This window comes from Microcaecilia unicolor, chromosome 3 (genome assembly GCF_901765095.1).
Source record: "Microcaecilia unicolor chromosome 3, aMicUni1.1, whole genome shotgun sequence".
Taxonomy (NCBI): Eukaryota; Metazoa; Chordata; class Amphibia; order Gymnophiona; family Siphonopidae; genus Microcaecilia; species Microcaecilia unicolor.
Genome location: NC_044033.1, coordinates 118,357,129 through 118,382,249, shown reverse-complemented (window position 1 = coordinate 118,382,249; position 25,121 = coordinate 118,357,129). Strand labels below are relative to the sequence as shown.

Here is a 25,121-nt window from a genome sequence, read left to right as displayed (position 1 = left end):
TACTGTCTTTCTGTAGCTACAAAGTGGTTGACATATTATATACAGTGTCATGGATCTAGGATTGGTGAGCCCTTGGGCACCGCTGAGCTCCCAACTCGAAGATCAGGAAAAACCCGACACACAGCTGATGAGTCACTCCTTGACTGGAGGGCTCCAACAGATGTCTCTGAAAAGAGCCCTTGGGGGGGCAGGCCCAGAGTAACTGGGACTTGGGGTGGCCCTGAAAAGGACCCTTGGGGCAGGCACAGCAAACCGGGACCTATGATGCCCCTGAAAAGGATCCTTAGATAGCTGGACAAGAGCACAGGACTGGAGACAGCTGGACAGGGATGCAGGACTGGAGATAGCTAGTGGAACACAACTTGACTGGAAGCAGGAGTGCTGAGCTGGAGGCAGACCTCTGATGCTGAGCTGGAAGTATTGGACAAGGGATCAGAATGCAGCAGGTGCGAAGGCAATGTCAGAGGGAGTCCGGGCATCCTAAATAGGCTGGACGAGATGAACTTATCAAGGTGCGCTGGTGGCTGCCACCTCCTTAAAAGTTGTGCTGATCTTTCCAAGGTGTACGCTATGTTATGTACTACAAGTATAGATTTATCATCAAGTTGACATCTTTATCAATCAACAAAAATTTGGTCTTCTCCTTATTAAGCTGTAAAAAGTTCTTCCTCATCCAAACACCAATAAAAGACATACACCTTGATATGTCTGGTAACAAATCCATAAGCTTAGTCTTAACTGGGAACAGAATTCTGATATCACCAGCATATCTATAGGCCAGGTAACCAAACGTTTCAGGGGAGTATCCCAGTGTTGATAACAGCACATTAAATAACAATGGTGACAGTGGGGAGCCCTGGGGCAACCTACAGCAAGACAACTATCTGAAAGTTCATCTCAATTCATGTCCTCTAGTTCTACCACCTTCCTGTCTCTGGAAAAGGTTTGTTTGTAGATTATTACCTTTCAAATATTTGAATGTCTGTATCATATCACCCCCCCCCCCCCCCGGTCTCTTCTTTCCTCCAGGGTATACACATTCAGGTCCTCAAGTCTCTCCTCATACGTCTTGCGACCCAAACCCCATACCATTTTCATTGCTTTTCTCTGAACTGCTCCTTAACCACATATAGGTAGTTAAATATTTATGCACTCTTGGAAAAATATTTTATAAGCACAAGTATGGCTAACAGTATTTAACTTGCTAATCTCAACATTAAGATGTTTTCCCCAACCCCTTGAGACACACAGCACCCCCATGCTTAAATGCTAGGTGCAAAAATATCCAGTTATGTTAACATTCTAAAAGGGAATATAGGCACCTATGTTCCACTATAGAACTAGCTTCTAATGCATCCCTCCAGGCACTTAAGTCTAGCGGTGCGGCATCTGGGTGCACCACTTCTTTTATAGAATACTAGCCTAAACTACAATTGGTGCACTTAAAAACGTAGGCATGAACGCTTACTCCAGGGTCAATGGCAGGCATAAATGGACATGCCTACATGCACCATATAATATGTGTAATTTAAGTTACACACCTAGGTTGGAGACAAGCCCATGCCCCTCCCATGTGTATACTACGGTAAAATTATGTATAATCATACCTGATAATTTTCTTTCCATTAATCATAGCTGATCAATCCATAGACTGGTGGGTTGTGTCCATCTACCAGCAGGTGGAGATAGAGAGCAAACTTTTGCCTCCCTATATGTGGTCATGTGCTGCCGGAAACTCCTCAGTATGTCGATATCAAAGCTCCATCCGCAGGACTCAGCACTTAGAGAATTACACCCACGAAGGGACACTCTGCCCAGCTCACCACCGCCGAAACGGGGGAGGGGAATTAACCCAGCTCATCCCCACACAAGTGGGGGAGGGGAATCCGTCCAGCTCATCCCCGCAGAGCGGGGGAGGGACACCACACCCGCCGATGCGGGGGGATCTGGCTTATCCTGTAACCGCAACCGCGGGAGGAGCTGACTGACCCTAACACCGCCGAAGCGGGAGGGGTACAAAGCTGCCCTACAGCCGCACGAAGCGGGAGGGAGTGCCGGCAGAATTTTAAGTCTCAATCCAGCCCCGTAAAACGGAGGGGAGAGGAATGCAGCAGCTCACTGTAACACAAACTCGTCTTAACTCTTGAAGAATCCAAGTGAAAAAACTTGAACACGAAGTCTTTCTGAAGTAACTGAAGACTAAACTTGAACCTGAAATGCAACCAGAATAAAAACAGTACAGATATCTGGGAGGGGCTATGGATTGATCAGCTATGATTAATGGAAAGAAAATTATCAGGTATGATTATACATAATTTTACCTTCCATATCATCAAGCTGATCAATCCATAGACTGGTGGGATGTACCGAAGCAGTACTCACCCAGGGCGGGACATTGAAATCCCTGACCTCAACACTGAAGCTCCAAACCGGGCCTCCGCCCGTGCAGCCACAGTCAAACGGTAATGCTTGGAGAATGTACGAGCCGAAGCCCAAGTTGCCGCCTTGCATATCTCTTCCAAGGAGACGGATCCGGCCTCTGCCATCGAGGCCGCCTGAGCTCTCGTGGAGTGAGCCTTCAGCTGGATAGGCGGCACCTTCCCCGCGGCCACATAAGCCGCTGCAATGGCTACCTTGACCCATCTTGCCACTGTAGGCTTAGCAGCCTGCAGACCCTTACGAGGACCTGCAAACAGGACAAACAGATGATCCGATTTCCGGAAATCATTGGTCACTTCCAAGTATCTGATGATGACTCATCTCACATCCAGATATTTAAGAGCAGAGTACTCCTCTGGGTAGTCCTCCCTACGAAAGGAAGGGAGACAGAGCTGCTGATTCACATGGAAGCGAGAAACAATCTTGGGCAGGAAGGAAGGCACTGTGCGAATAGTCACTCCTGCCTCAGTGAACTGCAGAAAAGGCTCTCGACATGAGAGCGCCTGGAGCTCGGAAACTCTTCTGGCTGAAGTGATAGCCACCAAAAAGACTGCTTTCAACATCAGGTCTTTCAGAGATGCCCTCGACAAGGGTTCAAAAGGCGGCTTCTGCAATGCTCTTAATACCAGGTTGAGATTCCATGCAGGCACCACTGAGTGCAGAGGAGGGCGCAGGTGATTAACTCCCTTGAGAAAGCGCACCACATCTGGCTGCGAAGCCAGGGAAGCACCCTTCAGGCGGCCCCTGAAGCAAGCCAGAGCCGCTACCTGGACTTTAAGGGGACTGAGCGACAGGCCTTTCTCCAGACCTTCTTGCAGGAACGCCAACACTGAAGAAATTGGAGCAGTGAAGGGAGAAAGTGAGCCTGCTTCACACCACGCTGCAAAGATACGCCAAACCCTGGCGTAAGCAGTAGAAGTAGAGCGCTTCCTCGCTCTCAGCATAGTGGCGATGACCTTGTCTGAGAAGCCCTTCTTCCTCAGACGCTGCCGCTCAATAGCCAGGCCGTAAGACCAAAGGGGGAGGGATCCTCCATCACCACGGGACCCTGATGTAACAGGCCCTGCTCCACCGGCAGCCGCAGAGGATCGTCGACTGAGAGCCTGATCAAGTCCGCATACCAGGGACGCCTGGGCCAATCCGGACCCACCAGGATTACCCTGCCGGGATGCTTTGCCACCCGGTCTAGCACCCTGCCCAACATGGGCCAGGGCGGGAACACATAGAGAAGCTCTTGTGTCGGCCACTGTTGGAGAAGAGCATCTACTCCCAGGGATCGAGGGTCCCGTCCTCTGCTGAAAAAGCGCGGCACTTGGCAATTGGCCGATGACGCCATCAGATCTAGGCTCGGCTGGCCCCAGCGCTTCGTGATGTCCAAGAACGCCTGAGCAGATAGCTGCCACTCTCCGGGCTCCAAGGTATGGCAACTGAGAAAGTCCGCCTTGACATTCATGACTCCGGCAATGTGGGCCGCTGAAAGCTGCTCCAGGTTCGCTTCCGCCCACTGGCAAAGATTCATAGCCTCCTTGGCTAGAGGGGCGCTCTTGGTACCTCCCTGGCGGTTGACATAGGCCACAGCCGTGGCATTGTCCGACAGGACCCGTACAGGCTTCAACACCAGTACCGGGGTGAACTCCAAAAGCGCCAACCGAATGGCTCTGAGTTCCAGGAGGTTGATAGACCACTTTGCCTCTGCAGGAGACCAGAGCCCCTGCGCTGTCCTTCCCAAGCAGTGGGCTCCCCAGCCCGACAACGAGGCGTCCGTCGTGACGACAATCCACTCTGGGGTCACCAGAGGCATTCCCGCAGACAACTTGTCTGTCTGCATCCACCAGCTCAGCGCCTTGCGCACTGCTGGGTCCAAGGGAAGGCGCACAGCATAATCCTCCGACATCGGAGTCCAGCGCTGCAGCAAAGACTGTTGAAGTGGTCTCATATGAGCCCTGGCCCAGGGCACAACTTCCATCGTGGCCATCATAGAGCCCAACAGCTGCACATAGTCCCAAGCCCGAAGGGGAGAGGCTACTAGGAACTGGTCCACCTGAGCCTGAAGTTTGACAATCCGATTGTCTGGCAGGAACACTCTGCCCACTTGGGTGTCGAATCGAACTCCCAGGTACTCCAGGGACTGAGTCGGGCGCAGCTGGCTCTTCTCCCAGTTGAAGATCCATCCCAGGGAGCTCAAAAGAGCAACTACCCGGTCCACAGCTTTGCCGCACTCTGCATAAGAGGGGGCTCGGATCAACCAGTCGTCCAGATAAGGATGGACTTGTACCCCTTCCTTTCGTAGGAAGGCCGCGATGACCACCATTACTTTGGAAAAGGTCCGCGGAGCAGTAGCCAACCCGAAAGGGAGGGCTCTGAACTGGAAGTGTCGTCCCAGGACTGCAAAACGTAGAAAGCGTTGATGAGGAGGCCAGATGGGAATATGCAGGTACGCTTCCTTGATGTCCAAGGATGCCAGGAACTCTCCTGCCTTCACTGCCGCTATAACAGAGCGGAGAGTCTCCATGCGAAAGTGCCGCACTTTCAAGGCCCGATTGACCCCTTTGAGGTCGAGGATAGGCCGGACAAAACCTCCTTTCTTTGGTACCACAAAGTAAATGGAGTAACGTCCCTTGCCAAGCTGACTTTCTGGCACCGGATCGACCGCGCCCAGGCGGATCAGATTGTCCAAGGTCTGCTGCACTGCCACAGCTTTGACCGGAGACTTGCAGGGAGAGAGTACAAACCCGTCTTTTAAGGGTCGGCAGAACTCTAGTTTGTAGCCGTCTCTGATGACTTCCAGCACCCACGCGTCTGAAGTTATTGTGGTCCACTCGCCCAGAAACGAGGACAGCCGTCCTCCAATCTGCACTGGGGCGTGGACCAAGACCCCGTCATTGGGTACGAGACCCTGGGGGAGGACCGGAGGGAGCACCTCCGGGACGGCGGTCTCTGCGAAAGGAATGCTGCTTGGGGGAGAAATTCCTCTTGAAGGAAGAGGGGGCAGAGGAACCCGACTTGCCCGGGCGGTACCGACGGGCTTCCTGCAACCGTCCTCTGGAGGTACCGGGACGAGTACTAGCCCGAGCCCTGACCTCTGGTAATTTCTTGCCCTTAGACGTGCCGAGATCGGTCACGATTTTGTCCAGCTCGACCCCAAAGAGCAGCTTGCCTTTAAAAGGCAACCTAGCCAGGCGGGATTTAGAGGCGTGGTCAGCAGACCAATGTTTCAGCCAAAGCCACCGCCGCGCAGAGATTGTCTGAGCCATGCCTTTCGCTGAGGCCCTCAAGACATCATACAGCAAGTCTGCCAAATAGGCTAAGCCCGTTCCAGGGCCGGCCAATCAGCCCTCAAGGAAAGATCCGAGGGGGAAGCCCGCTGCACCATAGTCAGGCACGCCCTGGCCACATAGGAGCCGCAAACTGAGGCCTGCAAACTTAAAGCAGCCGCCTCAAAGGACGACCTTAAGGCCGCCTCCAATCTTCTGTCTTGGGCGTCCTTTAGGGCCGTGCCACCTTCCACCGGCAACGCCGTTTTCTTAGTCACCGCAGTGATTAAAGAATCCACGGTAGGCCACAGATAGGCCTCACATTCACTCACAGCCAAAGGATAGAGGCGGGACATAGTCCTAGCCACTTTAAGGCTCGCTTCTGGGACATCCCATTGAGCCGAAATTAGGGTGTGCATGGCATCATGCACGTGGAAGGTTCTAGGCGGGCGCTTCGTCCCCAGCATAATGGCAGAGCCAACAGGGGCTGAGGGAGAGACGTCCTCCGGAGAGGAAATCTTCAAAGTGTCCATGGCCTGTAACAACAGGTTGGGCAAAACCTCTGGGCTAAAAAGCCGCGCTGCAGAGGGGTCATCCGCTCCATCCGAGCGGGGATCCGTCTCCTCCAAGGAATCCGCAAAGGACCGTTGGGAGATCTCAGACACGCTGCCCTCATCTACATCGGAGGAGACAAATTCCTCCAAGGCCTGGGAATCAACCCGAGGGCGTTTACCTCTGGGAACCTCAACCTCTTTACCAGACGAGGGAGCAGGGGCAGCGTTTTGCATGAGGAAAGCCTGATGCAGCAGCAAAACAAACTCGGGGGAGAAACCCCCCAGACTGTGCACTTCCGCAGCCTGGGCAACAGCCCTAGACGCACCCTCAACCGGCGCTCGCAAGAGCGGGGGAGAGACATGCTGCGCATCCAAAATGGCGTCCGGCGCGACACTCCGCGAAGGAGCCGCGCGGGAAGAACGGCGCTTAACTTTAGCCGCTTTTGTGCCGTCGCCCAAATTAAGGGCGTTCATGGCATTAATGTCTCCAACCTCAAGGGCGGCCCACGAAGAAGCCGTCCGAGCCGCGTGGCCGGCCAAGATGGCGGAGGCGAGGAGCGGGGGATGGGCGTTTATGGCGGGAAAAACCGCCACGCCGGAGGAAGGACCGGGACATTCATCGGTCACGAAACTGTCACCCAACAAGGGCGAATCAGGCTGTAAGACCCCCGCATCCCCTCTAGAAGCGCTCAAGCGATCCGGGGAGCGACCTTTTGCGCCCTCGCCCTCCGACGCCATATGCCACGAGGAGAAGAATCGGGGAACCCCCTGCCCGCTATAAAAAGGTAAAAATTACCTGCTGTCCGCTCCGAGCTGTAACGAACTGGTGTCCCAGTGAGTAGCTGCAATGAACGTTTAAATAAACGTCGAAATAAACGCCTTTAAGGACGTTTAAAATTTTTTTTTTTTTTTTAACGGAGCCAGCGGGAGGGGGGAGAAAAGGAGGGACCTGGCACCACCAGGTTTGCACTTGCTCAAAAGAGCCCTCAACCCCAGGCACTCAACAAAACCTAAAAATTAGGCTTGGAGGCCTAGCCAGAGCTGCTGCTGTGTGTGACCACCACCTGCTGAGATAGAGAACATACTGGGGAGTTTCCGGCAGCACATGACCACATATAGGGAGGCAAAAGTTTGCTCTCTATCTCCACCTGCTGGTAGATGGACACAACCCACCAGTCTATGGATTGATCAGCTTGATGATATGGAACTTGTAGTTACTTGATATAGCATTTGTGTGCTCATTTATAGAATAGCACACAGTGCACATATACGGGTAAGTGACAATTATCTTAGCACTTGGGTATGCATGGCACGTGCCCAGTTACTGAATTGTCTTATTGCCTATGTTCAACTTACTCTTGCTGTATTCTTGGATGAATTTCATCAATAGTTTATAGTTTATTAAAACTTGCTATATCACCCAAGCTGACTAGCAGAACTGGGCGGTTTACAATCAATAAAATACAATTAAAACAAACAAAAAAAAAGACTGGAAAAGAGATACAAACTCAAATAGGAAAGGGAGTAACAAACAAATAAATAAACAAACCAGCATTACGATCCACTATCAAGCTGCCCCATAAATCTTTCCTTTGTAGAATTTAGTCCAATGTGTCTCTAGCAATAGCTGTCATTTCCAATAAGATCAGTGTTTAACAGTTTTAAACAAAATCTGACATAAATTAAATTGCATCTGACATAAATTAAATTGCTTTCACAACTCAGTGTATTCCAAAGCTATTTATACAAGTAATATTTAGCAGACTTCTAGCTCTAAAGAAACGTTTTATCTTATATCTCTGTGGACAGCAATAAAATATGCATAACGGGTCTGTGAAGTAATTCACCCCAAACTCTTTATTCTAATTCTACTGAAAAACTTTATCTGTAGACAATATAAGGATTCTGGAATGTCCACACCAGGATTACTAAACCATAAAATGTTGGTTTTGCTAAGATTTAACTTCAGTTTATTAACCTGTGCATTACCGTGAATCTTACGAATCCCGGCTTCAACTAAATAAACTAAGTCCTGATGTAAGTCGGGAACAGGTAATAACAACAAAATTTCATCAGCATAAGACAATAATAACCAGTGCTTTTTTTGTGCCGGTACAGCGTACCGGCACCTTTTTTTTAGATCCGACGTTGTGCTGGAGCCGGCATTCCTCCCTCCCTCCCCCGAGCTAGCCTAGAGTCCCTCCGCGTACTCCGTGTCGCCAAATGACCCTTCTGCCACCCGACCTGGCCGGCACCTGACTCAGCATTTTAAAAAAATCTACAAGTGGCGGTGCGGTGCCTCGCGTCTGAGAGTAAAAGAAGAAAAATCGCTTCGCCTGCCGGCCTTCCCTCACTGTGTCCTGCCCTTGCGGAAGTTACATCAGATGGCGGGGCACAGTGAGGGAAGGCTGGCCGACGAAGTGATTTTTCTTCTTTTACTCTCAGACACAAGGCACCGCGCTGCTGCTTCGTAGATTTTTTTTAAAATGCTGGGTCAGGTGCCGGCCGGGTCGGGTGGCAGAAGAGGGTCGTCTGGCGGCATGGATCTGGTAGGCAGGTGGGGACTGGGTTGGGGAGGGGAGGGCTCAGACGGGAGGGGGCTCAGATGGCTGGAGGGAGGGGGAGCAGGGGAACGAGGAGAGTCGCTGGACATGGGTGGAGGGCAGGGGGCACATGGGGGTTGCTGGACATAGGTGGATGGCAGGGGAGGGCAGGGAGGACAGGAGGGTCACTGGACATGGGTGGATGGCAGGGGAGGGGGGTTGCTGGACATAGGTGGATGGCAGGGGAGGGCAGGGGGGACAGGAGGGTCTCTGGACATGGGTGGATGGCAGGGGAGGGGGGTTTCTGGACATAGGTGGATGGCAGGGGAGGGCTGGACATGGGTGGATGGAGGGGAGGGGGTTTCTGGACATAGGTGGAGGGCAGGGAGGACAGGAGGGTCGCTGGACATGGGTGGTTGGAGGGGAGGGGGGTTGTTGGACATGAGTGGATGGAGGGGAGGGAAGGAGGCAGAGGAGGGTTGCTGGACATGCGTGGATGGAGGAGAGGGCAGAGGAGGGTTGCTGGACATGGGTGGATGGAGGGGAGGGCAGGGGAGGGGAGGGCTGCTAGACATGGGTGGATAGAGGAGAGAGAAGAAATGCTGGACATGGATGGAGGGAAGAGTGAGGCAGGAGATGAAGGAAAAGGAAGAGAGGAGAAAAACTGCACATGGATGTAGAAAATAGGCAGAAACTGGATCCACTGGTCAGTCAAGTCTGCGGAGGACCCAGCTTTTACTTACGGATGTAGGGCAAGAAATGAAGAAAGGCGGAAAGTAAAGAAATAAATGGAAAGGAAGCCCAGGAAACGGAGTTAAGAGGACAGATAGCAGCATAATCGGATACTGAGCCAGCATGATTAGAAAAACAAAGTCACCAGACAACAAAGGTAGAAAAAAATCCTTTTATTTTCATTTTAGTGTCTGGAATATGTCCAATTTGAGAATTTACATCTGCTGTCTTATTTTGCACTGGGTATACTGGAGCTGTAACAGCTTACAGAAATTATTTATAACGAAAAAAAAAATCGCATTATTTTTTTCTCCTATACTAGTATATTTTCAATGATGTCTGTTTATATGTGCTATGGCTGGTATAAGGGGTGTGGCTAATGTGGGTGTGGCTATAATAGGGATGGAGTCATATGTGGTGACTCCGTCCACAAAGAGTACCGGCACCTTTTTTTCTACAAAAAAAGCACTGACAATAACCCACCCAAGCCCAGCTCTATTTTACCAAGTGTGGACATAAAAAAATGTAAAAGAATTGTAGAATGCAGAGAGCCCCAACCCGGAGACCAAAACTTAGAAGAATGATCATTTTGTTGAACTAGGTAACTGTGATTAGACAAAAATTCTTGGAACTATTTATAAACTGGATGTATTCATGAGGGAGATGCTGTTAGGATTTTTTTTGTTTATTTTTAAATGTCACCCTTCCTGATACTGCCTGAGTCAATCACCATTCAGGCACTGACAGGAAAGGTGAAATTTATCAATGAACTGTGTATTACTGCCGCAATTTTAACACGTAGTAATTTGCACGCTCACTGATTACGCTCACTGATTACAGCATGACCTGGTATTTTTTTGTGCAGCATTTTTAGAGCTGTGGCTCTGCTGTGAGGCTTACTGCATCTTACTCTTAGACATTCCACAAGTCACCAAAGTCTAAATGCTTTTTTGAGTATTGCCCTGAACATGTATATTGGTGCCACAATGTGCAAGTTATACATAGAGGTGCTGAATACCTTGCTGTGCTAGTCAGTTTATCCTTAGTCTTCAGGAGCCTTAGGAGCCCATTTACTAAAGTTTAGCAAATGCTAAATGCTGTGCATCCTATCTTAAACCTACAAGCCACAGGGGATTTAGAGCATGCTAATGTCTATTAGTAACATAGTAGATGACGTCAGAAAAAGACCTGCATGGTCCATCCAGTCTGCCCACAAGATAAACTCATATGTGCTACTTTTTGTGTATACCTTACCTTGATTTGTATCTATCATTTTCAGGGCACAGACCGTATAAGTCTGCCCAGCACTATCCCTGCCTCCCAACCACCGGCTCTGGGACAGACCGTATAAGTCTGCCCAGCACTATCCTCGCCTCCCAACCACCAGCCCCGCCTCCCACCACCGGCTCTGCCACCTAATCTCAGCTAAGCTTCAGAGGATCCATTCCCTCGGAACAGGATTCCTTTATGTTTATCCCACGCATGTTTGAATTCCGTTACCGTTTTCCTCTCCACCACCTCCCGCGGGAGAGCATTCCAAGCATCCACCACTCTCTCCGTGAAAAAATACTTCCTGACATTTTTCTTGAGTCTGCCTCCCTTCAATCTCATATCGTGCCCTCTAGTTCTACCACCTTCCCATCTACGGAAAAGGTTCGTTTGCGGATTAATACCTTTCAGATATTTGAACGTCTGTATCATATCACCCCTGTTTCTTCTTTCGTCCAGGGTATACATGTTCAGGTCAGCAAGTCTCTCCTCATACGTCTTGTAACGCAAATCCCGTACCATTCTCGTAGCTTTTCTTTGCACCGCTTCAATTCTTTTTACATCCTTAGGAAGATATGGCCTCTAGAACTGAACACAATACTCCAGGTGGGGCCTCACCAACGACTTATACAGGGGCATTAAAACCTCTTTTCTTCTGCTGGTCACTCCCCTTTCTATACAGCCTAGCAACCTTCTATTTATGGCCACTGCCTTGTCACACTGTTTCGTCGCCTTCAGATCCTCAGATACTATCACCCCAAGATCCCTCTCCCCGTTGGTACCTATCAGACTCTCCCCGCCTAACATATACGTCTCCCGTGGATTTCTACTCTCTAAGTGCATCACTTTGCATTTCTTCGCATTGAATTTTAATTGCCAAACCTTAGACCATTCTTCTAGCTTCCGCAGATCCTTTTTCATGTTTTCTACTCCCTCCCGGGTGTCCACTCTGTTACAAAGCTTAGTATCATCTGCAAAAAGGCAAACTTTACCTTCAATCCCTTCAGCAATGTCACTCACAAATATCGGTCCTAGCAACGATCCCTGAGGCACTCCACTACTCACCTTTCCCTCCTCCGAGCGAATTCCATTTACCACCACCCCCTGGCGTCTGTCCGTCAACCAGTTCCTAATCCAGTTCACCACTTCGGGTCCTATCTTCAGCCCATCCAGTTTGTTCAAGAGCCTCCTGTGGGGAACAATGTCAAAAGCCTTGCTGAAATCTAGGTAGATTACGTCTATATCACATCCCTGAATTAATTCTCCAGTCACCCAGTCAAAGAATTCAATGAGATTCGTTTGGCACGATTTCCCTTTGGTAAAACCATGTTGTCTCGGATCTTGCATCTTGGCTTCCAGGAAATTCACTATCCTTTCCTTCAGCATCACTTCCATTACTTTTCCAATAATCGAAGTGAGGCTTACCGGCCTGTAGTTTCCAGTTTCTTCCCTATCACCACTTTTGTGAAGAGGGACCACATCCGCTGTTCTCCAATCCCACGGAACCTCTCCCGTTTCCAATGATTTATTAAACAAATCTTTAAGAGGACCCGCCAGAACCTCTCTGAGCTCCTTTAATATCCTGGGGTGGATCCCATCCGGTCCCATGGCTTTGTCCACCTTTAGCTTTTCAAATTGTTTATACACACTCTCTTCCGTGAACGGTGCTATATCTACTCCATTTTCATTTGCACTTTTGCCAGTCCATCGCAGTCCTTCTCCAGGATTTTCTTCTGTGAATACAAAACAAAAGTATCTATTTAGCAAATTTGCTTTTTCTTCATCATTATCTACATAGCGGTTCACAGCGTCTTTCAGTCTCACAATTCCCTTATTTGTCTTCCTCCTTTCACTAATATACCTGAAGAAATTTTTGTCACCACCCCTTACATTTCTAGCCATTTTTTCTTCCGCCAGACATATCTCTCTCTTGGCTTCTTTCAGTTTCCTCCGGTATTCCTCTCTGTGTTCGGCTTCTTGAGTTTTGGTGTATTTCAGGAACGACAACTCTTTAGCCTTTATTTTCTCGGCCACTTGCTTGGAGAACCATATCGGTTTCCTTTTTCTCTTGCTTTTATTTACTCTCCTTACATAAATGCTTGTGGCTCTATTTATAGCTTCTTTCAGCCTGGACCACTGTCCTTCCACTTCTTGTTCGTTCTCCCAGCCCATCAGCTCCTTCCTCAGGTATTCCCCCATTTTACTAAAATCAGCACGCTTGAAATCTAAGACTTTGAGTTTTGAGTGGTCGCCCTCCACTTCAGTTGTCATATCGAACCAAACCGTTTGATGGTCACTGCCGCCCAGGTGGGCACCCACTCAGACATTTGATACACTATCCCCATTTGTGAGCACCAGATCCAGCGTGGCTCCCTCCCTCGTGGGTTCCGTCACCATTTGTCTGAGCAGAGCACTTTGTAAAGCATCCACTATCTCTCTACTTCTTTCCGATTTCGCAGACGGAACCTTCCAATCTACATCCGGCAGACTGAAATCTCCCATCAACAGAACCTCTTTTTTCTTTCCTAATTTTTGAATATCTGCAATCAGATCTTTATCTAGGTCCTCTAATTGTGTCGGGGGTCTGTAGACAACACCCACGTGGACAGAGGTTCTATCCTCTCTTTTTAAGGTGATCCATATCGCTTCTTCCTTTCCCCAGGTCCCTGTCATTTCAGTCGCCGTGATATCATTCCTCACATACAGAGCTACTCCTCCACCTTTACGACCCTCTCTATCCTTCCTAAATAGATTATAGCCTGGTATGTTTGCATCCCATTTATGGGAACCATTGAGCCACGTCTCCGTGATTGCAACAATATCCAAGTCTGCCTCCAACATCAGGGCCTGAAGGTCATGAACTTTATTGCTTAGACTGCGAGCATTTGTGGTCATCGCTTTCCATCTACATTTCCTGGTATGCGTTTCAACATTAGTGATTTGGGGGTTTCTTTTCTTTTTGGGTACCTTCATATCTTTTGTTCCACTTTTATTGTTTTTTCTTTGGCTTCCGTTCTGTTTTCAAGAACATCACAGTGCTGTAATGGAGTAAAAGAATTTTGTAGGGGCAACACTTGTGAGGTCGGATGCTTTCTTGTCACATAACGAAGTCTGCCTGAGCCTACCGTGATCCATCTATTCTTAGGTGGTTTTATCCTTTGTGGTAGTGGTGATAATTTGGTATGATTCTGTGCAGTATGATATTGTGCGGTCCTAGATGCTGTTTTAAGTGCAACTAGTTCCTGTTTTACTTTACTGAGCTCGTGCTTTAATCTAGTGAGCTGCAGACAGATAGGACAAGCCTTAAGTCTCCAGATAATTGGTCTTGAAACTAAAGCACCACAATTATTACAGAGAATAGAAGTCATCCTGATTGTTTGAAATGGGTATGAACAGGTGTGATATAGTGAGAATAGCAGCCTATGGATATGTTAGCTGAGATCCTTATTATTAGAGCAGTAATCCTTAGCTGGTGAGTAGAAGACTGGTGATAATGAAGGGGTTTCTTTTCAGAGACAGCTGTAATATGGGTGGAGTTAATTTGTGATAAGTAGTGTATTTGGGAAAGTTATTTATGAAGTGTCCGTCTTGGGGTGGGTGGGCTTAAGCTTAAGACCTTAGGAATGTGTCTGCTGTAACCTATCTGTAGAGCTGCACTTAAATGTACCAGAAGAAATGTCCAGGTGTACAGCTCTAAGGATTGGGACATGCAAATCACAATTTTAGCAGAGTAGATTAAAAAAAAACCAGGAAAGATATAAAGATATAAATGCAGAATTAAAGCCAGAGCAAGTCTTATCTGTGAGTGTCCTTTAGGCAGGAGTCAGGAAAAGACCATGTGGGTTAACTGCACACTAAGCTTTAGTAAGAGGGCCCCTTAGTGAGATATAGCAGCCGAACATTGGTGCTTTTACGTGTAAAGGTTATGGATTTCATATACCGCCTTGTTGTGGGTACAACTAAAGTGGTTTATAGATATTATATCAATAGAAATCAAACAAAATAAAACATGGAAAAGAAAATAAGATGATACCTTTTTTATTGGACATAACTTAATACATTTCTTGATTAGCTTTCAAAGGTTGCCCTTCTTCGTCAGATCAGAAATAAGCAAATGTGCTAGCTGACAGTGTATATAAGTGAAAACATTCAAGCATTACTATGACAGTCTGACAGGGTGGGAGGATGGGGGTGGGTCGGAGGTATGCATGGGGACATCAAAGCATATCATTGATATTCTAACAGGATGGGTGTGGATAGGTGAGGGGTGGGGCTGTTCCATCACCGGGCTGTTCCACTGCCTGTTGCAACCAAGCCAGGCAGGCTAAGTGCTGATTCCAGTCTACGGTCTTGAATATCCTTCAGGGCAACACCTCCTTCAACAGGGAAGGTAGTTCTCTTTGTCACAGCTGTGACTAGGGCATCCACTTTAGGCATAGCAAAACGAGCCATATGCTCCTCACTCAGAGGGTATAATTGCCCCACAGCCCTGGAAACTTTCAAAGGTCCCTCAGGGTCAGCCCATTGAGCCGAAATAAGCTCTTGGATGGAGTCATGCAAAGGAAAGGCTCGAGCAGGCTTTTTGGTACTAGCCATCCTAGGATTCACAGAGGAGGCTGTGCCACTGGCAGGGTCCTCAATAGAGAGAGCCTGCAGGGCATCAGAAATAAGCACTGGCAGCTCATCACGGTGGAAAATCCTCACCGCGGAGGGATCATCCAGATCCTGAGTCACTTCTGCACCAGACTCTGGCTCCTCAGACCATGAAGGCCTGCCAGAGTCCTCCGAATCCTCGCAGCCCGACCAAGGGGGGGGGGGGGGGGTGGAATGGAGGTGCAGCACTCTCTGAAGGGGAAAGAGCCCTTCTGCGCTTCATATTCTGCCAATTATCAGGGAATATCGCCTCAGAGGGCATACCCAGGCTAGAATCCACCGGGGGGGGGGGGGGGGGGGGGCATTAGAAGAGGCCCCTGCAGGGCTTTGTGGGAGAGCTCTTTTAAGCATGTATGCTTTATGCATTAATAAGACAAAATCAGGGGACAAAAACTCACCCTGGGCACCCGGATCTCTGCCGGGGCTAGTAGCTCTCATCAGCCTCACTCCGAGGCCTCCCCCCTGGCTCAGGACTCTCCGTCTCAGCGGAGGTCGCGCCATGTGGTAAATGGTGTCCGCTGCCAGCTCAGAGCGCGAAGAATCGTCGCTCGCCATGCTCGGGCCGGCTCTAACGTCTGATCTGCGCTTGCCACACTTGGAACAGCACTTTACTGTCTCCGCATCACCGAAAACGGCGGTAAAATTCAAATGGCGGTTCGCGCCAAATCGCCCCCCGGAGGAGTCAGAAAACACTCTTACCTCACTGGACCGAGTATCACAGCTCCGGTCCCACAGAAAAAGGCAAGGAAAAACCTCTGTTCCTTTTTTTTTTTTAATGCTGTGAGGAAAGCAGAGGTAAATAGAACTCCGGAGGCTCAGGTGAGTGGGAAAGGCAGGGAAAGGGCGAACCTATGTGCCTGCATCCACTGTTGGTGGGGAAGGACAGGGAAAGCTAAGCAATGTGTCCACATCCACGGAGGTATGGGTAAGGCAGGGAAAGGGCGAACCTATGTGCCTTTAAAGTGAAGCTGCTATAGCCTCCAACACCCCTGCTAACAACTGGCAAAAGCACAGGAGCAACCTCCAGGCAGATTTTAGATGGAGCTCGAAGAAGCTGCAGCCACTCTGCTAGGGGAGATAGAGAATACTGAAGAGAGGCAGTGGAGCAAGCTGGTATGAGGCACTGAAAAAAAGTGTGCTCTCTATCTCCCTCTGCTGGTTGATGGACACAACCCATCTGTAATGGCTGCAACTGCTTGATGACAAGGAACAAGTCTTAGCTAAAGAGGAGATTTGCTGAACAAAGGAGAATTATTTATCTAGAATAATGCCAAGATATTTTAAGTGAGAGACAAGCATAACATGGGAGTAAGAGAGTTTTGGGGCCAGGGAAGGATCAGTGGAGGTACCCGTAATCCAGCATGCAGTGTTTTTGGCATGATTAAGGATAAGCTGATTAGTAGAAAGCCAGGATGAAAATGAGGCTAGAGGATTGTCAAGTTTTGACAGGTCAGGGTGGGTGAGGTCAGTATGATGAAGAAGCAGAATGTCATCGGTATAGAAAAATCTTGAATGCTAAAGTCTTGAATTAGGCAGGTCAGTGTGCTCAAGAAAATGTTGAACACGAGAAGGGTGAATACAGAGCCCTGGGACATACTGCAAATTATTTTGATGAGGATAAATTGAGAGAAATTTTAAAAGTGTGACCTTTAAGAAAAGCTACAAGCCAAGAGTAAACAGTGCCTGAAATGCCTAGTTCAAGTAATCTGAAAAGAAGTAGATCATGATTTATAACGTTAAATGTGGCTGTGAGGTCAAGTGATACCAGAAGAACTATATTGTTACTGTCCACTGATTTATGGAGGTCACTGAGAAGAGCAGTATAAATAGACTCATAGCTATGGCCTGGGTGAAACCCAGATTGCCTAGTGTGAAGAACATTATTAGCTTCAACACAGTCTAAACATTGTTTAAAGATAATGTGTTGTTATCTTGGAGAAAAAAAGCAGAGATTGGAGATAGGACAGTAGCTAAAAGCTAGTTCATGGCTAAGAATAGAATTTTTTTTGGATTGATCTTACAAGTGAATGTTTCTAAGTAGAAGGAAAATGCCCAGAAAGACTGTTGATAATCATATTGAAAAGAAAAGAGACAATGATGAGGGACGGTATGCCATGATGACAGGACAGCATCCAAAGAGCAAGTAGTTGAGCATGCAGAGTGGACAATTTTAGTGAACACTGTCAGGCTAGGTAGACAGAAGGATTCCCAATATCTGGCGGGCAAAGGGGTAACTAGTGGGAAAGGTTCAAGATTTATGGTGGCAACTGAGGGAAGAGGATCTGTATCATGGGTGGCAGAGGGTTGAGGTAAGGGCAGGAGACATTCAAGATTGAAGTTGTTCAATCTTGGAAAGTGTGAGGATGCCTACAGGATGCTGTCCCCGTCCCTTAAGAATACTCCTTCACAGAGTCAGGACGACCTTATGCCCCTCAGTCTGGCCCAAAAAGGAAGTGACCCAGGAGGGGTGGAGCCAGGACAGCTGCCAGGAAGTATAAAATGAGTTGTGTTAAGGAGGCCCAGGGAAGGAATAAGTAGCCCTACAGCATATGCCTTCAATATTTATTTTTGTTACATTTGTACCCCGCACTTTCCCACTCATGGCAGGCTCAACGCGGCGGGCAATGGAGGGTTAAGTGACTTGCCCAGAGTCACAAGGAGCTGCCTGTGCCGGGAATCGAACTCAGTTCCTCAGTTCCCCAGGACCAAAGTCCACCACCCTAACCACTAGGCCACTCCTCCACTCTATGTGTAGCTACCATAACCTGGCTCAGGTTGGCCAAATCTTACCTTAACTCATTGTGAGAATTCTGTTCTTGAAGCCTGGCTGGAGTCAGACCAGCATTGGTGCAACCTGAGAGAGAGACTTCATAAACTATGTTTTGGGGCCTGTCAGTCAAAGGCCTATGTAAAGATTTCCTTTGAACTGCATGAGACTTTACGCCTCAGTTTCTGGACCTGTGAAGTAACAGGCCTCAGCTTTTGAGTTAATAAACAGTTTGCTTTACTTTTGTAACCTTATCTGGATGTATAATCTGAAGGCCCACCCTCAGCTGTCGTTCACATTAACACAGAAAGGATTGAACAAAATCATCAGCTATGAGGGTGTAGGTGGGTCACACCAAGACCTAAGCGTTGAGAGTTTGCGAAGAATAGAAAGGGAAAATTAGGTTCTTACCTTGGTAATTTTCTTTCCTTTAGTCACAGCAGATGAATCCATTAACTGATGGGTTATGTCCGCCTACCAGCAGGTGGAGATAGAGAACACTGAAAAACCATAGTGCTTTATGGACGGCTAGCTCCATCTGCCTTCAGTATTTGAAACTTCCAAAGTACAGTGTATCCTCAAAGTAGAATAACATGAACTTTCCTCACAGCGAACGAATGCCCCAGAACAGGAGCAATAATTACACAAAGGAGGGACGATCTCAACCTCCTGTAACAGAACAGAAATCCTGAAGACTGTTTTCCAACTTCTCCCAATGAGGGAACATGTCTGCAGGAAACAACTGAACAAATAAACAGTCAGACAGGGAGGGATCATGGATTAATCTGCTGTGATTAAAGGAAAGAAAATTACCAAGGTAAGAACCTAATTTTCCCTTCCTTGTCATCAGCAGCAGATGAATCCATTAACTGATGGGATGAACAAAAGCACTCCCTAGTTAGTGCGCCACTCTCCGACGGGGAATTTACCCGTCTGTGTTTTGCGTCCTTCCAACGCTCGGGGGAATCAGCCAGCCCCAGGCCATCAACACCCTGGGGGAAACCAGGTAGCAGCGCAGTGTCAGACACGTGCGGCAGAGCTCTTCTCAGCATGAAAGCTTTATGCATTAAAAGCACAAACTTCAGGGAGAAAAACTCACCCTGACCCTCCATCTCCAAATCAGGAGAAACGGGAACAAGAGCTCCTCTGGTAGCCTCTAACCGCGCGTCCCCCTGCACTCAGACTCCTCCGCAACAGCGAGGGTTGAGGCGTGCGGCACTTCCAAAATGGCGCCCGCTGCCAGCTCCATTGAGCGGGAAGAATCATCGCTTGCCATGCTCGTACCAGCTCTAGCGTCTAAAGAGCACGTCTTACAGAGCCCCGCTGCTGATCTATGTTTACCACAACGGGAGCAGCGTTTAACTGCTTCAGCAGCCATCGTCCAACCGGACGGAATTATATAAGTAAAATGGCTTCGCACCAAAACTTACCCCGATCAGAACAGCGTCCGCGGGACCTCCCCGGAGGAGCTGGGCACCACTCTCACCTCAAAAGACCGAGTCAAACGAGCTTCGGTCAAGCTGCACGTGAAAAACAGCCTCAGAATAGCCACGCAGAACCAATGTGTATTTTTTTTTTTAACGCTGTGAGGAAAGTTGGAGGCAGGCAGCAACAGACGTACTCCGGTAGGCAGGGGGACAGGTAAGGGAGGGAAAGGGCGAACCTATATGTCTTCAAAATGGGCACCACCAGCCACAACACCCCAGCTTCAACTGGCAAAAGCACAGGAGACACCCCAGGCAGAATTTTTCCAGGAGCTGATCAAGCTACGTCCACACCTGCTGGGAGATAGAGAAATATTGAAGGCAGATGGCGCTAGTCGTCCATAGAGCACTATGGTTTTTCAGTGTTCTCTATCTCCACCTGCTGGTAGGCGGACATAACCCATCAGTTAATAGATTCATCTGCTCCTGATGACAAGGAAAAAAGCTTTTTGGTTTATTAACAGCGGTGAGTATCTGAGATGAATAAAATGTTTGTTTAGCCTGTTCTACTTGTGAGTGATACAAACTATAACAATTCTTATAAAGCAAAAGTGTTTCTGTGTTTTTTTGTCTTCTCCATGCCCTTTCAGTGTGACGAGATTGATGCCTTAGGACAGTGATGGTGAACCTATGGCACGCGTGCCAGAGAGGGCACACAGAGCCCTCTCTGTTGGCATGTGCGCCTGGTCCGCCCACTCTCCCTCCCTCCGAGCACAAGGTCGGCCTCCCTCCCTCCCCACAACCAACCAAACAAGCAAGCATCAGGCCACCCGCCCGCCCTCCCTCCCAGCACCCAGGCTGGGTGGTGGGTCACCATAGCAGACATGCTGACTCTGCTATCAAGAGTAATGTTCGTTGGACCCATGTCGGTCCCACACAGCATTGGTACCGGCATGTTTTTCATTATGTCTACTTCTCTGTATCCAGGCTTGGTACCCCAATCCAGGAATACTCGAGCAATGGGTACAGTCTCTCTGGATCCACTCGTAAGCACTACCTCTGCAGTGCGCCCTGGTAGAATAGCATCCTCCGGCACTAGCTCTGGTTGTAACAAACTCATGCTAATGCCAATACTGTAGTGTCATGGAAATCCATCTGCTTCTTTGCTTGATGAATGGCCAGTAACTTTTTGTGCTGCAGCAACTGCGTGGGTCTTTTTCGTGGGACTGGAGCCACCCACGAAAGCCACCAGCCTTGGTGCAGGAACAGGAGTGCTATTTAGTGCATGCTTGGAATTATCGGGGCAATCCGCTTTGAAATGTCCTGTATGCCCACACTGGAAACAAGGATGTTTATACCTAAAGTCTTTTTTGGGGAACACTGGCGGGTTTGCTGACAGTCTCTGAGGTTGCAGGGATATTTAGATGAGGGCCCTGGCTGCCCTTAGATCCCAGTTGCTGCAGATAAGGATGGCTTCTCTTTGCCAACCAGGGACGGTTAGCCATAAAGATGTCAGCCAACTCAGCCGCCTTCTCAGAAGTATGGGGCTGGTGATCTTGAACATGTTCCCTCATCTCTGGACGACAATGCTGAAGAAACTGCTCCAGGACCATCAGGTTTTGGCAGTCATCCAGGGTTTTAACCTCAGCTCCACTGAGCCACCGCTGATGCTGGTATCTTAGCTGAATCACAAACTCGCTGCAAGTATCATCCGCACCCTTTCACAAAGTCTGGAATTTTAGTCTATAGAGGTCTCGGCGGTAATGGCATAATGGTTCAATAAAGCTTTGTGCAGTTAGATATTCATTTAAGTCACCTCTGGTATCATCAAACTGTGAAAATAAGTTGGGCCCGATCCGGGCTATGAACCCTGCTTCTGACTTTGGCGCAGAGATTGGGCTGAAGCTTTGGATATAAGCCATTTCCATCTCTAACTTCATTTTCTGTAGCTGGAATTCCCGTTCACGCTCCTGCCATCGTTCTTCCCTTTCCTCATGCCACAGCTGGTCAAGCCGCTGTCACTCTAGAATGTAGATTTGCTGGATCTCAGCTGGTGTGGCATCTGGCCCTGCTAAAACACAAGCCATTGTCCACAAGGAGTCTTGTCTCCCTTCAGGAGAACTCTGCGCAGGCCGGTCCTGCATCTCCTCCTCGTTGAGGCCATCTGGTTACTCTTGTGTTAGGTCAGGCATCTCCAGTGTCTGCTGGTCGCTGCCAGTCACCATCAGCACACTGCTAATCTCCTAACACTTCAAAAAAAAAAAAAAAAAAAAACTAAACAGGAAAGGGACCCTGTTACTGCTGCAGTGGATGGTGACCCTTCCTCCATGCACTGAGTCTGACAATCCCACTGCTGCCACCAAACAAGAAGGACAAGGTCTATAACGAAATGCCTAGCCTCCCACCTGAGGTTACCCTACAGCCACTTAGGTCTATCCCCTGCACAGCTCGGGTCAGCCTGCCATTGTGCTCTACACTAGCACCCTCCTCCCAACGACTGGGTTACAACCGCCTCTGGGTGAGTCTCACGCTCTCAAATTATCCCCAGCGATTTCTATGTTACTGGTGCCACACTCCCAGTGGTCCCACAGTTCCCAGCAAGCACTCACAGACTCAACACACAAACCACCAGGATTCTTTATCAGTCCAGACAAGCTAAGTCAACAAACTAAACAGGTTTATTGTAACACTTGAACAAAAAAAAAAGTGCAATCAGCAAACAATAAGAGATAACTTTATTTATTATTTATTGCATTTGTATCCCACATTATCCCACCTCTTTGCAGGCTCAATGTGGCTTACAATTCATCATGGATATTGGAAGTGGAAGAGGATATACATTTGGTTACAGAGGATTAAGTGTTACATGGTGATGAAATAAATAATAGTATTAAGCAGCAGACATTATAAGACAATTCTGGAAGTTTTAGAGGTTATGAAGTTACTCATGTTGATCTTTGTGATATATCTTGTCGAAGAGATAGGTTTTCAGTAATTTTCGGAAACTGGTCAGTTCATAAGTCGTTTTCAGGAGAAGGAAGATGCATGCATCAATTTGTATTTCAGACCTTTACACTTGGGAGGATGAAGATTAAGGAAGGTGCGAGAAGATTTTTTTGCATTCCTTGGTGGTAATTCTATTAGGTCTGACATGTAGGCAGGAGCGTTACCATGGATTATTTTATGGACTAGGGTGCAGAGTTTGAATGTGATGCGTTCTTTTAGTAACATAGTAGATGACGGCAGAAAAAGACCCGCACGGTCCATCCAGTCTGCCCAACAAGATAAACTCATGTGTATACCTTACCTTGATTAGTACCTGTCTTTTTCAGGGCACAGACCGTATAAGTCTGGCCAGCACTATCCCCTCCTCCCAATCACCAGCCCCGCCTCCCACCACCGGCTCTGGCACAGACCGTATAAGTCTGCCCAACACTATTCCCCGCCTCCCAACTACCAGTCCCGCCTTCCACCACCAGATCTGGCACAGACCATATAAGTCTGCCCACCACTATCTTCGCCTCCCCACCACCAACCCCTCTTCCCCCCACCGGTTCCACCACCCAATTTCGGCTAAGCTTCTGAGGAAATTGGGTGGTGAAGTAACAATTATTTATAGCAAAGCTATTATAGGTAGGTAGGATATAATTGGGGAAGGGGGGAGGGGAGACAAATTTAGTGGAAGCCAGTGTAGTTTTTCTCGTAGGGGTTTCGCGCTTTCGTATTTTTAGGAGCCGAATATTAATCTGGCTGCCGTGTTCTGGGCCGTTTGGAGCTTTTTAAGTATTTGCTCTTTGCAACCGGCGTACAGTGAGTTACAGTAGTCCAGATGACTGAGTACATATGATTGTACGAGATTGCGGAAGACAGTCCTTGGGAAAAATGCTCTAATTCCTTTTAGTTTCCACATTGAATGAAACATCTTTTTAGTTGTGTTTTTCGCATGATTCTCAAGAGTTAGGTGTCGATTGATTGTGACTCCAAGAATTTTTAGGGTGTTTGAGACTGGTAGATTTAGTTTCGGTGCGTTAATAGTAGTGAATTTATTCTTATTGTATTGCGAGGTGAGTACTAGACATTGGGTTTTCTCTGCATTCAGTTTAAACTGAAATGCATCTGCCCAGGAGTTCATGATGTGCATGCTTTGCGTGATTTCATTGGAGATTTCTCTTAGATCCTGTTTGAATGGGATGAAGATCGTTACGTCATCAGCGTATATATATATATATATATGGGTTTAGGTTCTGATTCGATCCATTTTAACACTAACTAAACATCTGGTTACTTCCTAAAATGTACCTGGGGAGATCAGGACATATATAGCTGTTCATCAGTTATCAAATATAATTGTTTTTTTTTACAAGGCTTCAGCAAAGAGCTATCTCTCTCTCTCTCTCTCTCTGTTCTCCCAGGCTAAAACTGAAGCAACAGCTAGTACTGTTCAAAAGAAAAATGAGCTCCTGGGCCAATCAGAGCCCAGTCAACAAGTTTTAAAAGTATACTGTTCATAGTACTGTAGATTCACTTCTTCACTGAGTGAAACTAAAAGAGGGCATTCACTTTTGTATAACAGCTTCAACATAAAACATGCACCTGCTGACCACTAGAAGAAATACACTTCAGGAATTAATAAAGGAAATTTTACAGGCTTAAAACACACTGTTGTGTCGCACATGTACTGGCACATTATTGCATCACCAGCAAAACCATTTTTGTGTGAACAACCAAAGGAGAAATATATTCATACCTGTTAATTTCCTTTCCTTGAATCCTGCCACACAAGTCAGAATAATTGGTTTGTCTCTTTCCTATCAGGAGATGGAGATAGAGAACTGAGTTTTCCAGTGACATCACTGGCATACCGGCTTGTGCCTATGGACCTCTCCAGTATGGCACTGCCAAAGCAGCCTAAGATCCTGTGTGCCACACCAAATCCCCATCTACCACTGCAGCACAAAGAATTTAAGAAAATTACCTATCAACTAGCTGAGAGAGAAACAGAGAACCCACTGAATCCCAAATAGGCATATTTTCAAAGCACTTAGCTTTCCAAAGTTCCATAGAAACCTATGGAACTTTGGAAGGCTAAGTGCTTTGAAAATGAGCCCCAAAGTCTTTCAGGGTGAGTCTCTGACTGGTATGGCAGGACTCAAGGAAAATAAATTAACAGGTATGAATACATTTCTCCTTCCTTGTCATCCTTCCCACACCAGACAGAACAATTGGGATGTATCCAAGCAGACTCTCAGACAGGGAGAAGACAAGGCCCTATGAATTACCTTTCTGCCAAATGCTACCCAGTCTCTGGCTAGAATGTCAACTTTGTAGTGCTTAGCAAAGGAATGAAGAGATGACCAAGTTGCTACCCTACAAATGTCATGAGGTAACACCAGGCGATCGAGTGGAATGGGCCCTCAGGTCCCTAGGAACCTGCTTGTTTTGGCAAATATACACTGTCTCAAGTTGCTTTGATCTAATGAGAAATG

The 25,121-nt window shown here is 47.9% G+C and overlaps 1 long non-coding RNA gene across 2 annotated transcripts in view; it reads right to left on the bottom strand.

Annotated features, from left to right (window-relative positions):
- LOC115464695 overlaps positions 1-25,121 on the bottom strand; it is a 58,565-nt gene that overhangs the window by 28,384 nt on the left and 5,060 nt on the right. The gene's annotated exons all lie outside the window — the stretch shown is intronic.